Consider the following 16,241-nt stretch of genomic DNA (forward strand, 5'->3'; position numbering starts at 1 on the left):
AGCCTTACAACAATATTCTTTCATTTTTTTCTTCTGGTCCTTTGGGCTATTCTTATCATCATGAATTTTTTAACATAGGTTTTAAAACCCACAATCAATTGTTGCTTTTGTGTTAAGCAGTTTATTTTTTAAGACACTTAAAAATGAGGAAAAATGTCTTTTATATTTACCACTGGTAATTATCTTCATTGATTTATGTAAATCAAAGTGTCCTTCTGTCATCACTTCCTTCTACCTGAAGAACTTTTAAAATATTCTCATCATACAAGTCAGCTGGCAGAAAATTCTTTTAGCACTTGCCTGAAAAGTTTTCTTTTACTTTTATTTTCAAAGAACTTTTCTCCTGGGTATAGAATTCTAGATTATCAGATTTTTCCCCACGAGCACTTTAAAATTTTGCTCCATTATCTTCTGGCTTGCATAGTTTATGAGATTTCTTTAAAAAATTTTTTTATTCTTGTTCCTCTTCATTTGGTGTGTTCTTTTTCTCTGTCATAATTCTTAGCTTTGCCTCTCAGTATTGGATGTGTCTTTTATCTCTCAAAGCTTTTACAATTTTTTGGTTACAGATTTTTATCTTTTTGATTATAATGTGCTTTTTTGTGGATTTCTATAATGCGTCTCTCTATTGTTTTCATCAAATTTGAGAAAATGTACTTGTTTATTCAAATATTTTTCTGTCACTTCCATTTTTTCTGGGACTCAGATTATATGTATGTATATTAGATCAATTGATATTATTTTATACGTCACTTAGGCAATACTCTTCTAGTTAGTTTTGCTTTTTGTCTTTTTGCTCAGTTTGGATACATTCTATTGCTTCATGTTCAAGTTTGATTGTATTTTCTTCTGAAATTTCTCATCTTCTATTCATTTTATGCTTAAGTTTTTAAATTTGGGTTTTTTTTTAATTTCTAATTTCTAGGTGCTTGTTCCACTGGTTCTTTTATGTATTTTTTCTTCTTTCATGTTAATCTTTTAAAACTTTTTCATACTTATAAAAGTTGTTTTAACATCCTTCTGGACTAGTTCTATTATCTCCGTCATTTCTAGTTATGAGTTTTCTTTGTTTGTTTGTTGTTTTTTCTCTTGAGACAGAGTGTCACTCTGTTGCCCAGGCTGGAGTGTAGTGGCATGATCTCGGCTTACTGCAGCCTCTGCCTCCCAGGTTCAAGTGATTCTCATGCCTCAGTCTCTTAGTAGCTGGGACTGCAGACACATGCCACCACGCCTGGCTAATTTTTGTATTTGTAGTAGAGATGAGGTTTCATTGTGTTGGCTAGGCTGGTCTCAAACTCCTGACCTCAGGTGACCCACCCTCCTCAGCCTCCCAAAGTTCTGGGATTACAGGCATGAGCTACCACGCCCAGCCACTGGTTGTGTTTTTAATGACTTATCTTTCTGCTGGTTATAAAGTACATTTACCTGCTTCTTGGCATGTCTGGTAATAGCTCAATATTGTGAATGTTACATTGTGGAGTGCCTAGATTGTGTTGTCTTCCTTTAAAGAACACTGAGCTTTGTTCTGTCAGGCAGTTAAATTATGTATGGATTAGTACGATCCTTTTGCCGTTTGTTTTTAAGCTTTTCTTAAGTGCATCTAAACTAGAGTCACCTTCATTTCAGGATAGTTTAGCCTCACTCTTGAAGTATCAAATTTCTGGGAAATTTACTAATTACTGCGAGATCACTGAGGACTCGACTCTGACTGGTTGAAGTTTCAACGTCTCTTTACTTTCTGTGAGCTTTGGGTCGCTCAGCTTATTATTCTGTGATTCTTAGTTTTTCACCCTTGTAAAGTTTCACCCTTTAAGAACCTTACAGAGATATTTAGATATCTTTTTCTACATTGCTTTCTCTTTTCCAATGTTCCAGCTACACTTGTAGATACTTCAGTCTCCTTGAACTTTGATCTCTATTTTTTCCATTTAGCTAGATCACTGGGCCCTTTTTGTTTTTCCCTTTCCTGTACCAATGGTTTGAAAACTGTCCCTAGGTAGAGAGCCAGGAAAATTGTAGTATTCACTTCATTTATTTTTCATCTCTCAGGTATCATATTCTGGCACTTCCTAGTGTCTGAAGTCTGAATAGTGTTAGTCAATATATTTTGCCAGGCTTTATAGTTGTTTATGGTGGTTTTTTATGCTCTTTTATGTACACAAATGGAAGGAAACCCCATACTTTCCATATTTATTTTAAATTTTTATAAAGTATCCTATGATTGAACATTTTCACAGGACACTTCGAATTTTCAACTTTCTGAACCTCATATAAAATACTGAATTTTGTATTTCTGTCATGCCAAATAGCTAATAAATCAGTCTTTCTCTTTTTAGTAGAGCAATTCCATTGCAGGAAAGAACAAAGAAGACTTTAAAGTTAATCCTTGCATGATATCTGAACAACCTACAAAATGTTTCTGTTTCATTGGTAGCTTGTATTTGAATGCTTACCAGAAGAAATCCCATCCCATGATAGAACACTCAATTACAAAGTGCCTTCTTAAATTGGCCTAAATTCTTTCTTCTTATACTTTCTAATATCTGGCCCTTATGTCAGCCATTGGAATCATTCAGAATTTATTTTTTTACATCATTCGCGTCTGATTTGTATTCAAATCAGAAGTGAAGTAGTCTATACAGAATGATGTATGAGTACGGCCCTCAAGTTCCCTAGCCATTCTCTAGTCCAAATTAAGCATTTCCTGGTCCTTCAATTATTTCTCCTATGACACGACTTAGTTCATTCCAGACCACTTTGGCTGCTCTCTTTTAGACACACATTGTGGAAATTATCAATGGCTCCATTTGTTTAAATGCCATGCATATTACTCACAGTCAACAAGCATATGTATAGGCAGCCCATAGCAAACAAAAAGCATGTCTTTCCCATATATCCAAATTGGGTATACATTTTGTCACTCTCCCAAATCAGGATCTATGTAGAGCTCATTTTATTAGCTCCAAAAAATTATTGGCATGGGCCAAATTATTGGGAACCTCTAGGTTCCCAAGACTGTTGAATCTTCGAACATTAAAATGGGAAGGGAGTGAGGCAAATTACTCACATGGCATAAACTCAGTGAAAACCTAACATAGCTCAGGTCGCAGATGGGAGTTATTCTTGCTGAGTTGTAAATTAGTGACATAGCAGTTAATGTGCATGATTGGCTTTTGACTAGATCCCTTTACACTCCTTAGAGTAGATAGTGGAAGTTGATAATGCATCTAGAGACAATATGGTCTGTAGTCACTAAATCAGCACCTAGGCTGTGTTGACATGTGCTTGAGTAGAATAAAACAGTGCTGCATACTGCCTCGTCTCTGGTCTGTGTGGCCTCTCCAAATCCAATCTCTAAACAATCTTTGAGTCCCACTACCCTTCTTGCATTTTTTAATCCCCTTTGTCTCTCTTTTTCTTCAACCCTCCCCCACCCAAAATATCTAGGTTCCAAGTTCTAAAGTTTCTCTTCTATTTTATATTCTTTCAAAAATCTCTTATCTATGCTAAGTTATTCTTATTTCCTTGAGTACTCTTTTTGTTTTAATTTCTGCTTTGCCATCTTATAATGGTGAAGGATGATTTGCTATCTGACTGGGGCATGCTCAACATGACTAATCATTAGGGAAATGCAAATGAAAAAACTACAGTGAATTATCACTTCGCGCTTCTCAGGATGACCACTATAAAAACAAAAACAAAAAAACCCCACAAACTGCCGGTCATGGTAGCTCACATCTGTAATCTCAGCACTTTGGGAGGCTGAGGCAAGGAGGATTATCTGAGCTCAGGCATTTGATACCAGCCTGGGCAACATGGTGAAATCCCATCTCTACAAAATTTAGCCTGGCATGGTGATTCATACCTGTGATCCTGTCTACTCAGGAGGCTAAGGCAAGAGGATCACTTGAGCCCAGGAGGTGAAGACTGCAGTGAGCAGTGATTACACTGCAGCACTCCAGTCTGGGTGGCAGAGCAAAACCCTGTCTCAACAAACAAACAACAATAACAACAACAGAAAATAAGAAGTGTTCACAAACATGTGGAGAAATTGTAAGACTTGTGCACTGTTTGTGGGAATACAATGGTTCAGCCACTATGGAAAACACTATGGAGACTGCTGAGAAAAGTAAAAATAGAATTACCATATGATCTAGCAATGATCTGTTGCACGACGTGCATTTGGTTAATGCTACAGTACTGTATACTTAAAAATGGCTAAGATGGTAAATCTTATGTTGTGTACTTCCTACCACAATAAAAAAAATACAGTGGATACATGTAATAAAGGCATTTGACCTTTTTTTTTACAAGATGTTGCTGAAGGCAAAGAAGGAAGCTCCTGCCCCTCCTAAAGCCAAAGCCAAAGTGAAGGCTTTGAAGGCCAAGAAGGCAGTGCTAAAAGATGTCCACAGCCACAAGAAAAAAAAAGATCTGCAAGTCACCCACCTTCCGGCGGCCCAAGACACTATGACTCCTGAAGCACCCCAAGTGTCTTCAAAAGACTGCCCCCAGGAGAAACAAGCTTGACCACTATGCTATCACCAAGTTTCCACTGACAACTTAGTCTACCATGAAGAAGACAGAAGACAAAAACACACTTGTGTTCATTGTGGATGTTAAAGCCAACAAGCACCAGATCAAACAGGCTGTGAAGAAGCTCTATGACACTGATGTGGCCAAGGTCAACATCCTGATTAGGTCTTGTATTAGTCAGGGTTCTCTAAAAGGACAGAACTAATAGGATAGATATATAAATGGGAGGAAGTTTATTAAGGAGTATTGACTCACACGATCACAAGGTGATGGTCCCATAATAGGCCATCTGCAAGCTGAGGAACAAGGAAGTCAGTCCAAGTCCCATAACCTCAAAAGTAGGGAAGCCGACAGTGCAGCCTTCAGTAGGTGGCCGAAGGCCCAAGAGCCCCTGGTAAATCACTGATGTAAGTCCAAGAGTCCAAAAGCTGAAGAACTTGGAGTCTAATGTTCAATGGCAGAAAGCATCCCGCAAGGGAGAAAGATGAAGCCTGGAAGACTCAGCAAATCAAGTCCTTCCACATTTGTCTGCCTGCTTTATTCTAGCCATGCTGGCAGCTGATTAGATGGTGCCCACCTAGGTTGAGGGTGGGTCTGCTTCCCTCAGTCCACTGATTCAAGTGTTAGTCTCCTTTGGCAACACTCTCCCAGAAATACCCAGGAAAAATAGTTTGCATTCTTCAATCCAGTCAAATTGAAACTCAATATTAACCATCACAGTCCTGATGAAGAGAAGGCATATATGTTAAACTGGCTCCTGATTACAATGCTTTGGATGTTGTCACCAAAATTGGAGTCATCTAAATTAAGTCTGGATGGCTAATTCTAAATATATATAGCTTTTCACAAGAAAAGAAAAGAAAATAGAGAGAGGAAGGAAGGAAGGAAGGAAGGAAAGAAGGAAGGCAGTTGAAACAGTAAGCAAAATTGAAGGTCTTTCTTAGAGCTCATGTGGATGTTTTAATTCTATTGATGCCAGTGCTAGATTTTCCCATCAATGAATATGTCTTAAATAAAATCTTTTTTTCAGAGTGGGAGGCAGAGGCAATAAAAAGAGGGGGTTATAGTAACCATGGTAGGGGCTCTAGAAATGAGGCTACAATTTAGCCATCAAACTAAGGCAGCTAGGTTTGCAGAACCAAAAATGCAAATTGTACTATTGCAACTACAGTAGCCAGTGCTTTAGAAGTTTGAACATTAGGTTAAAATCAACACCTTGACTTGAACTTGGAAGCTGACCAAGAGCCAGTGTAAATTAAAAAGCTAATGTCCTGAGCTGGAAGTCACCCAACTGGCTTCAGAAGAAGCTACACATTAAATTCAGCCAAAGGAATGCTTCCGTGTTATCCACAAAGTGAGCTGTACCTTATGAGGTTAATGTTGCTGTGACAAGTCTAAAAGTCACTAAGTGTGGCTACAGACACACACACACACACACACACACATACATACATGGTTCTATAGTCACATGAGAGGATTCTGTGGTTTCTGCTCATATGGCGTACATTTCTCCCTCATCTCATAAGAGCATCTGATTTTCATGTGGGGGAATCACAAGTCCTAGTCAAAGTGGTTGGGATGGTGCTGACCCACCCTAAGACTGCGCTAGACAGACAACCTAGGTCTCGCCAGAGAATTTCTTCCTGCTGGTCATAGAGATGGGTTAGCAACTGCACATAATCCAAGCCAGGCTTACTAGTGTTATTTATCACTAGGGTTTAGAGAAAGTCCTTTCTATTTTAGCACCAGTGACTAGTAGGACAGGTAGGAAAATGGACAGCCCGTTTAGGAAGGGAATTACTGAGAAAGATACCCTTCTTCTGCTGCAGTTACTAAGCTGAAAGAACTAAGTTTCTAGAAGCCATTCTAGAGACCAAGAGTGAAATAGAACCAAGGGATAGAGTTACTTTCCAGACAATACTTTGCAAAATCCTGGATGCAGATGTGCTCATAAAAACCCTTTAGGCCTAAGTCAGTTTGAATTGGTATTCTATTATTTACAACAGGAAGAGGTCTGAAAATAACACTGTACCCAGTTAAGTGATTCTATAGACATTTTCTCTTCTTACTATAGCTATATCTGATATTCTCACCTGATTTGTAAGTTCCCTGAGGCCCCTTTGAAGGACTCAATCTCCTTTGTTACTTATCATAACACATAGTACTATCCCTGGGACATAATAGACGCTCAATAAATAATTGGTGATTAAGTCCTCTCTTCCTCAACCATCCTCTACTATTTCTGCATTTGGGACTCCAAGGTTCTAAGTGGAGTATATACTAGTGGGTGTATCCGGTAGTTTATTTGTTTGTTTGTTTCCTTTTTCATGAAACTCAGTGTGTGTTTTTAGAAAATGCATTAAGTTTTTGTTTTGTATTAAAACCAACCCTCCACTCTCAAACACACACATACATAAGAACAAAAACAGCCTCTTTAGACATCTCTATATCTCAGTATGCTCATTAGGAGTGTTTAATTATAAGCTGCTGGAGTTTGAATTACCACTCATTAGCTATGTGACTTGAGTAAAGCATGTCACCTCCCTGTGACTTAGTTTTCTTATATGTAAAGTTGATTCATAACAGACTTTACTTCATCACATTATTGTGATGAAATAATACTTCACATTATTGTGAGAGTGAAGTCATTAAATACATACGAAATATTTAAAACAGTCCACAGAGTAGGTTCGCAACAAATGCCAGATTTATATTGTGGATAAATGTAAGGATGAGTAAAGACTTTTCTTCATAGGGAAAGAAAATCCCTCCAAATGATAGATGAACAGAACAAACAAGCAAAACAAAACAACAAATGAAAACATTCTCATTTTTTTCTCACAGGTGCCATGTTTATTTTTCTCTGATGATTACTTAAAGGAATTGTAGAAACCATTATTGGTGGAAACTGAATACATTTTTCTCATTGATCAGGTAGCAAAATGTTACTCACTAGGGTTTAGAGAATGTCCTTTTCATTTTAACACGAGTGACTATCAGGACTGGTAAGAAAATGGACAGCCCATTTAGTCCAGATAGTTACTCCATAAGCGCCAGCTCCATGGCTGCCGACAGACTAGGAAAGAGTCTGTGCCACTCTGAACCTTACTTGGCTCAGTCTGGGGCATTGATCATATATTGCAGTAGAGCTTTGCTGCTGGAACTCATTAAGAAGGAACACTAAGAAGGAGCTAATCTGCCTTTTCCTGAACGGATCCCATCACCATCACTGCCTCTTTCCATTTGCCCCCAAACTTGTACTTTCGTTTTTGCTGTCTCCCTACTTGTTTTCAAAGCCAGTGCCTAAATTTCCATTTCTCTACTTCTCTCCTATCTGTTTTAACAGGAAGAAACCATTTAAAAATTGGAGAAAGGATGTAAGATTTTTCCAGGAGAGACCATAGAATAGGCAGTAGTGTTCAAACTTAAAAGTGGACCACTTTTTTTTTTTTTTAAAGGGGAGAAAAAGCTTTCCAAATTTCAGAGAAAATATTTTGCATCCTAAAATAAGAATCATTGATTGGTAGGGAAAATTTAGGGACATAAGATTCTTCTAGTTAAAATTACGGCTTTGCTCATTATTGAGGTACAGCTTTGGGAGGGTGACGTAGCTTTCTTGAGCCTCAAACTCCTGGTTTGTAAAATGAGGATATAGTAAGGACTGTCTGAGAGGATGGTTGTGGTGACCAAATGTGAAGAGGGTATGAGTTGCTAGACAAGCAGCAATTTTCTTTTCCCGTCTTTCCTTCATGCTTTCTCCTTAGTAAAAGATAGTAATTTACCTAAGAATAAATTTGATTAACTTCAAACTCTGCATTCCATCCTAGAATTCTCCAGAACTTCTAGATGATTTTTTTTAATTTGCACATATTAAGGTTCATTTTTTGTGTAGTAAAATTCTGTGGGTTTTGAAAATTGCATAATGTTATTTATTCACAGTTATAGTGTCACAGAATAGTTCCACTGTTCTATTCAGCTCTTCCTCTGTTTCTTCAGAACTCCTTGCAATTAGTTTTTGATGACAGTGAAATAAGCTACTATAAACATTTGTGTGCAGGTTTTTGTGAGGACATCAACTTTCAAATCATGATTGAAATACCTAACAGTATGATTTTTCAGACACATCGCAAGACTGTGTAGAGCTTTTTAAGAAACTGACATTCTTCCAAATGGGTGTCTTATCTAGTGGACCCCCCAAGGAGTATATGATTCCATAGGAGTCTGAGTCTTTGAATGACTTTGGCTGTGTGACAGACAGACTCTAAGGTATATCACAATAGTACACAACTCTGGTATTTATGTCCTTGTGTAATTTCTTCCCCTTGAGTAATCATGGATCTGTGACTTGCTTCTACTCTCACCAACAGAATATAACAAAGCGATGGGATGTCACTTCCATAATTACTTCATGTTATATACATCTGTGTCTTGCTAGCAGACTTGCTCTGGAGGATCTCCTTGTAGGATTAATGAAGTAAGTGACCACATAATTAAAACTCACATGGGAAGGAATGGGGATCGGCCTACAAGAACTTCAGGTGGCCTTTTGGAGCTAAGGACAGCCTCTAGCTGACAGCCAACAAGAAGCAAGGTCCTCAGTTCTACAACTATGGGAAGATAATTCTGCTGACAATCTGAGCTTGGAAGTAGATTCCTCTCTGGTTGATCCTCTATGTGATAATCTAGCCCTGGTCAACACTTTGATTGCAGCCTGTTAAGACAACTACACAGAGGAACTAATTATGCCCATATGCCTGGCCCAAGGAAACTGTAAGTTCAATTTTCATTGTCATCTGTCTTAACATCTTAGTGGTTTACTCATTAATTAGTGAGTTAAGTAAAATATTTGACACTTGTTAATTTGATGTTGTATTAGTTAGGATTCTCCAAAGGAACAGAACTGATAAGATGTGTATAAATATGGAAGGAGGTTTATTATAAGGGATTGGCTCCTACAACTATCAAGCCTGGAGAGTTGAAAATCTGCAGTGTGGGCCAGCAGCCAGAGACTCAGGAGAGCCAAAGGTGCAGTTCCTATCTGAAGGTAGTCTGCTGGATAATTCCCTCTTGCTCAGAGAGGCCAGTCTTTTTATTCTACTCAGGCCTCCAACAGATTGAATGAGGGCTGCCCACATTTTGGAGGAGAACCTACTTACTGAAATTCATGAATTTAAGTGTTAATCTCATTCCAAAACACTCTCCAAGTTGACACATAAAATTAACAGTGACAGATATTTATATGAGACTGAGGATTTTTTTAATAAGTTATCTTTTAACAGAAGGGTAAGAAGTGTTAGCAGCCGTGTTGAAGTGTTGCCATTTCAGAAGACTTCACTGAGATATAAGTGAGAGGACAAGCCCTGTGGAAAATCAGAACATTCCAGGAAGAAGTGCAGGGGCCTGGTGTAAGAGTGCACTTCTCTAAAAGACAGGCAGGAGGCTAGTGTGGCTGGCACAGTGAGAGCACAGGACAGAGGAACGGGGATGGAAGTTGGAGCTGTAACAGAGCGACAGATCATAGGCCACTGAAAAGATGAAGGATGTAGGGTTGTAATAGAGTGAAATGGTCAGCCATTTCATGGTATGAACAGAGAAATAATGAGTTAATTTTGCAATATGTTTCTTTGATATAATTTCAATTAAAATAGGCCTTAATGGCAAAAAGTCAGGTACTATTTCAGGAATGTCTAAGATGCCATTTGAACTGCAGTTCAAAGTATTTAAGTGAATTATCAAAGATCACAAAGGTAGCAAGTGAAGGAGACAGGTCTGTTTCTCTTTTCCCTATGATATGCTGACATCCCGGTCACTCTCAGCAGGAATCATCAGATTAGTCTAGGTAGCAAAAGACCCAACTCCTCTTTTCTTTTCGGTGAGCTCAGGACTAGGATTTGTATGCAGTGATGAAAGCCACTTCTGCCTCCTACTAATGCTCTTTGGCTTAAAAATGTCAGCTTGTTCATTTTCCCAGATTTCAATCTACTCAGTGATATAACGAAACATGTTTTTTTCCCCTTTCCTTCAGTCAAGAGGGTGAGAAATATTTCCCTGGATGATGCTATTACAATATTCAACAGCAGCTCTCTGGAGAGAAAGGATAATTCAAAATCTTAAATAAGATATTCAATTTGAGATTAGTTAAGTGGTTATTTGGCTGAAAGGGATTTGACAAACAAGAAGCACTTCTCTATCTTCAGGTAAAGGAAATATTCAGTTGGATTTAATTAGCAGTGGGATTTTTAAAAATGAGGATTCTAAGATCAAGTGCAAAATACGGGTCTGTGATTCCCAAGTATATTTTCTCAGAGATCATAGTTAATATACAGACTGTAGTCATGCATTTTATTAACAGTTATGGTCTTGATCAATTCATTTTAAAATCACACAGCTTTCAAGTCTGGTAATTTTAGGCTTGGAAGAACATACATCATGAATAAATGTTGGCACTGAGTTTCTTTAAAACTCTCCAGTAAGCATATTCGCCCCTGGCATGGCAGAAATACTTGCAGGCTAAAGTGAGCCCTTGTCTTTGGATTGCCTTTGTAAGGATTTCTTCATGTGGCCTGGTGGCTCAAAAACAAGGATACCATTGACCAAAATCTCAATGATGATGAACAAAATATACAAGTTCTAACAGTGGGAGATAGTGAGTAGCTAGTTTTGCACTGTGAATATTTTACATGTTGTAAGTGTGGGAAGACCTAGGCCACTTTCTCATTTGTCCTTTTGTCCCCCACTATTCTCATCCCTGGTGTGGAAGAAGGCTTTAAGCATGACATATTAAAATTCTACTCTGAGAGACTGTGGGTATTAGAAAGTAAGAGGCTTGCTTGTTTTTGCAATACTTCATCCATGAAGAATGTGAGCATTTAATGCAAAAGATTCATAATGGAAAAATGTAGCTGCTGTGAGGTAAAGTCATCCCCAAAGAAAAAGTGACAGAAAGGAAGAGAGAGAAAAAAGAAGAGAAATGTGAACTCTGGATGGCTATGTGAACCCCAGGTGTCCCTGTAAAATTGATGGGAGAGGCAAGAAGGTAAGACAAAAAAAGATTTTCTCTGGCTTCTGAAAATGATGGGGCTTATGGAAAGCTTTCTGAGACGCTATCATGCTTTTCCATATTTATAGGGCATAAGTGTATGTTAACATGTTTATTTTTTGTTGTTGTTGTTTTGAGATGGAGTCTCACTCTGTTGCCCAGGCTGGAGTGCAGTGGCACGATCTCAGCTCACTGAAACCTCTGCCTCCTGGGTTCAAGCGATTTTCCTGCCTCAGCCTCTCAAGTAGCTGGGATTACAGGTTCCCACCACGCCCAGCTAATTTTTATATTTTTAGTAGAGATGAGGCTTCACCATGTTGGCCAGGCTGGTCTCAAACTCCTGACCTCAGATGATCCACCTGCCTCAGCCTCCCAAAGTGCTGGGATTGCTGGCGTGAGCCACCATGCCAGGCCCATATTTTTTTAAGTTCAAAAGAATGCCTTACATATAATATAAGGCTTAGAAGATGAATATATGCATTTATCTTTTAATTCTTCCAGTGATATACTGTAGCCAGCTCATAAAGGCTTGTGAGAACTGATGGCTAAGTTTTTCTGGAACTTGTGAGGCAGTTATTAACCACAGGTAGCTTGAAATTGGCCATGGTAGAAATATTTACACACTGGAATCCAGCAAATGGTACACATCAGGGTTTCCACCCACTCACCCACATGGAGAGCCAGCTGTTAAATCTTTCTCAGCACACTACTGAGATTTTCCTCTCACTGCTCAACTCCATGCCATATGTTTCTCTTCACTTCCCATCCTGCTTATAACCTTCTCCTAGATATCACAGGCAGCACAATCTCTGAACACACTTATCCCCACACAGTCCAGCTCCTTCCTGACCTCTCACAGCATTTGGCACTGCAAACTGACCTCATCTTCCCTTTCCTCCTGTTCTCATGTCCCGTGCAATTCTGAACTCTTTTCTTGATTCCCTTCAAAAATTCTGATTTTTTCCTCCTTCTTGCAAATGTATCCATTTTTCAAGAGGCTAAACCGAACGGTCTTCATTCCTTCCCCTTTGGCCAAGCCATTCCTTGCCTAGTTTATATTATTGCTTATTTATATTATTGCTCATCCTCTATTTTTCATGGTTCAGTTCCAGGTTAGTATTTCAACAGCCTGCTAGGTGTTTGCACATGGGAGGACCACTGATAGGACTACAAAGTCAATCTTTCCAGAAGCAAACACATTATCTCTCTGTGTCTCCTCAACATGTCCTCTAACTTCTTTATTCTTGCCAATGACGCCATCATCTGACCAGTCCCATATACCCTATCTGATGATGACAGATAATTTAAAAATAAGAAAATTTTGAATAGTTCTTAACAACTAATTTACCGAAAGTCTTGCTAAAAACAACCCTCATAATTTATCTTCATATATGTTGCTCCTGATGTTCCTCTTGTTCAACACACTGCCTTAGCTGTGGTCTCCTTGTTTGGCCTCTTTACCATTGCACCAGACTTCTGATTTGTTTTCCGGCCCCACATATCCGCTGGAATGGGAGGCGCCAGATGTAAGGTAAAAATCCCTAAGACATTCCAATGATAAACCATCTATATTGGTCTTATTAATAATTCATGTCCCTAAATTCTTTGTTATCTCCCCCTTCAAGAGTTGGAGCCCAATTCCTTCCTCTGACTCCTGCCCCTGCCCGTGTTTGAGAGTAGGCAGGACTTAGTGACTCACTTTTTTTTTTTTCCTTGAGACGGAGTTGGAGTCTCACTCACTGGGCTCACTGCAACCTCCACCTCCTGGGTTCAAGCGATTCTCCTGCCTCAGCCTCCCGAGTAGCTGGGACTACAGGCACATTCCACCACGCCTGGCTAATTTTCTGTATTTTTAGTAGAGACGGGGTTTCACTGTGTTAGCCAAGATGGTCTTGATCTCCTGACCTTATGATCTGCCCACCTTGGCCTCCCAAAGTGCTGAGATTATAGGCGTGAGCCACCGCACCTGGCCAGTGACCCATTTCTAATAATAGAATAGAGCAGAAGTGACAGGGTGCAATTTCAGGGACCAGGTCATTAAGAACACGAGGCTTCCTCCTCATTCACTTTCTCTTGGAATGCTCTAGGGGAAGCTATGTCATGAAATGGCATGAGGACATTTAGGCAGCCTGTAGAAAAGCCCATGTGGGGAGGAACTAAACGTTCCAGTGAAAGCCATGAGATTGAGCTATCTTGGGGGATCCTCCAGCCCACTCAAGTCCTCGTATGACTGTAGTACTGGCCAACAGTTTGACCACAGCCTCATAAACCCTTGAGTCAGAATCACCTAGCTTACTCACTCCTGGATTTCTACCTCTTTGAAACTGCAGAAGTAACAATGTTTGTTTTTTTAAGCTGCAAAATGCTGGGGCAATATCTTATGCAGTGATAGATAATTAATATACCATCCATCTTACACTCTGCTCCAAAGTAAACTTTAAAAGCAGAGTACTGAGCATACTATTTCACTGCTAAAAACTTCTAAAGGCTTTGGAATTGAATTTTCTTCTCTCGATAAAGACCTATCTTTTCAGTCTGTTAGTTAAGGCCTTCCATGATCTATCACCAACCCATCTCTTCAGCTTTATATCCCAAAATACTCTCTATTGCCATTGCTGTTTCAGCCAATCTGGAAGATGATCTATTCTCTGTTTAATATGCTCTTTCCTATCTTAATCCTGTTCCCAAAAGAAATGTAGTAAAGTTTTTCATGATGATCACAGAGGCTTTTAGCTTCATCATTATTTAAAACCTTTTTCCTTAAGGAAATACAGACATGAATGCTTCTCTTAAGTACAGCAGAAGGATAGAGACTTAGAATGAAAGATGAAGATAAGAATATGTTTTGGGTTGGCCGGGTGTGGTGGCTCATGCCTGTAATCCCAGCACTTTGGGAGGCTGAGGTGGGCGGATCACTTGAGGTCAGGAGTTTGGGACCAGGCTGGCTAACATGGCGAAACCCCATCTTTACTAAAAATGCAAAAAATTAGCCAGGCGTGGTGGTGTGTACCTGTAATCCCAGCTACTCAGGAGGCTGAGGCAGGAGAATCGCTTGAACCCAGGAGGCAGATGATGCTGTGAGCCTAGATCGCGTGCCCCTGCTCTCCAGCCTTGGCAGCAGAGTGGGACTCCATCTCAGAAAAAAAAAAAAAATGTTTTGCGTCATCTGGTATTTCTGCAGATGAGGACACTGGAATAACTGTTTTGGTTGGTCAGGAGTGTGACTCCGTCCTCTTTGCTCCTCCGTCTCTCTATTGACTTTGGGCCCACTTCTTCCAGAGCTGCTATTTCTGAACTGTGTCAGGGTGTCTACCACTTTGGCTCTGCTTGACCAGGATGTATATGAAACCTCCCTGATACTAAAAAATTGATCACCTGGCTAGAGAAATTTATCTCTAATCCTTTTCTTTCTTTTCTTTTATCTGTTATATGTTTAAGTGCTGTTCTTCATGCTTTTACTTTGAGGAAAGTGTGCTTATGCAAAAACAGTTAACATTTTTAATTTTACTAAAAAAACAAAATTCTATCTCAGTCTTTAGGCACTAGTAGCTGCTTTAGCAAAGGCAGAATTTTTATTTCTCCTGCCTGGTGCTTTTGCGTTTACGATGGGGGCATCTCAAGTCCTGTTACACTCTGTCCCATTTAATTTAGTCATGTGAGTAAATTGAGGTCTGTTCTTGCTAGACTCTCCCATGGGAACAGAATAGGCGTGAGTCAGCCATCTGATATGCCTTTAAAGTAGGCAGTGACTTGTAAATGCTTCCATCCTCCTGAGGTGCCAAACCCCATTCAATTTTTTAATCTGGAAGATAAAAAAGTTATATTTTCTTCTTCAAGACTGTCACATAATTGTGTGACATTTCTTAGACAATGACAATCTACCAGCTTTCCTATATGAAAAAAGTGTATAGTCTGAGGTACTGACGACGTGTGCTGGGTAATTTTGTGTGCCTACTTGGCTGGGCAGTAGTGCCCAGCTGTTTGGTCAAACACAGTCTAGATGTTGCCATGACAGCATTTTTTTTTTTTTTAGATCTGATTATCATTGAAATCAGTAGACTTTGAGTAAAGCAGATTACCCTCCATATTGTGGGTAAGCCTCACCCAGTTAAACACCTTAAGAGACAAGACTATGCTCCCAGGAGGGGGAGTGAATTGTGTCTTAGGAATCAAGACTGCAACATCAACTCTTGTTGGGATTTGTAGCCTGCCAGCCTGTCCTGTGGATTTCAGTCTAAGGCCCCATTATCATGTGAACCAATTATTTAAAATAAATCTCTCTATATATGTATATATCCTACCGGTCCTGTTTCTCCGAAGAACCCGAACTAATACATGACAATACTGCATTTATGCCATGTTTATCATCTATTAACTTAAACAACCAGGTATAAACATTTGTGCTATTGTACTGCTACTAGCATTGCTTACTACTGCTACGGTTCCTAACCAGCATTTATTGACTGCTTAGTACATACCAGACCCTTCACTAAATATTTTCTGTAGATTATATTTTTAAACCACACGTTAACCATTTGAAGTTGCTGTATATTACATTTTATACAATTGAGTTGAAGGAGAAAAAGAAAAATTTTTTAAAAAGAGAGAAGAGGAAGGGCCAGGAAAGAAAAGAAAAGAAAACCTTGCTGGCCCACAACAATCAGTA

General features: G+C 39.2%; 1 pseudogene; it reads left to right on the forward strand.

The window, feature by feature from the left end:
- The first annotated feature begins 4,314 nt into the window (after nucleotides 1–4,314).
- Nucleotides 4,315–5,340, forward strand: LOC129048528 (large ribosomal subunit protein uL23-like; annotated as a pseudogene).
- The last annotated feature ends 10,901 nt before the right edge of the window (nucleotides 5,341–16,241 follow it).

This window comes from Pongo abelii, chromosome 8, assembly GCF_028885655.2.
Source record: "Pongo abelii isolate AG06213 chromosome 8, NHGRI_mPonAbe1-v2.0_pri, whole genome shotgun sequence".
Taxonomy (NCBI): Eukaryota; Metazoa; Chordata; class Mammalia; order Primates; family Hominidae; genus Pongo; species Pongo abelii.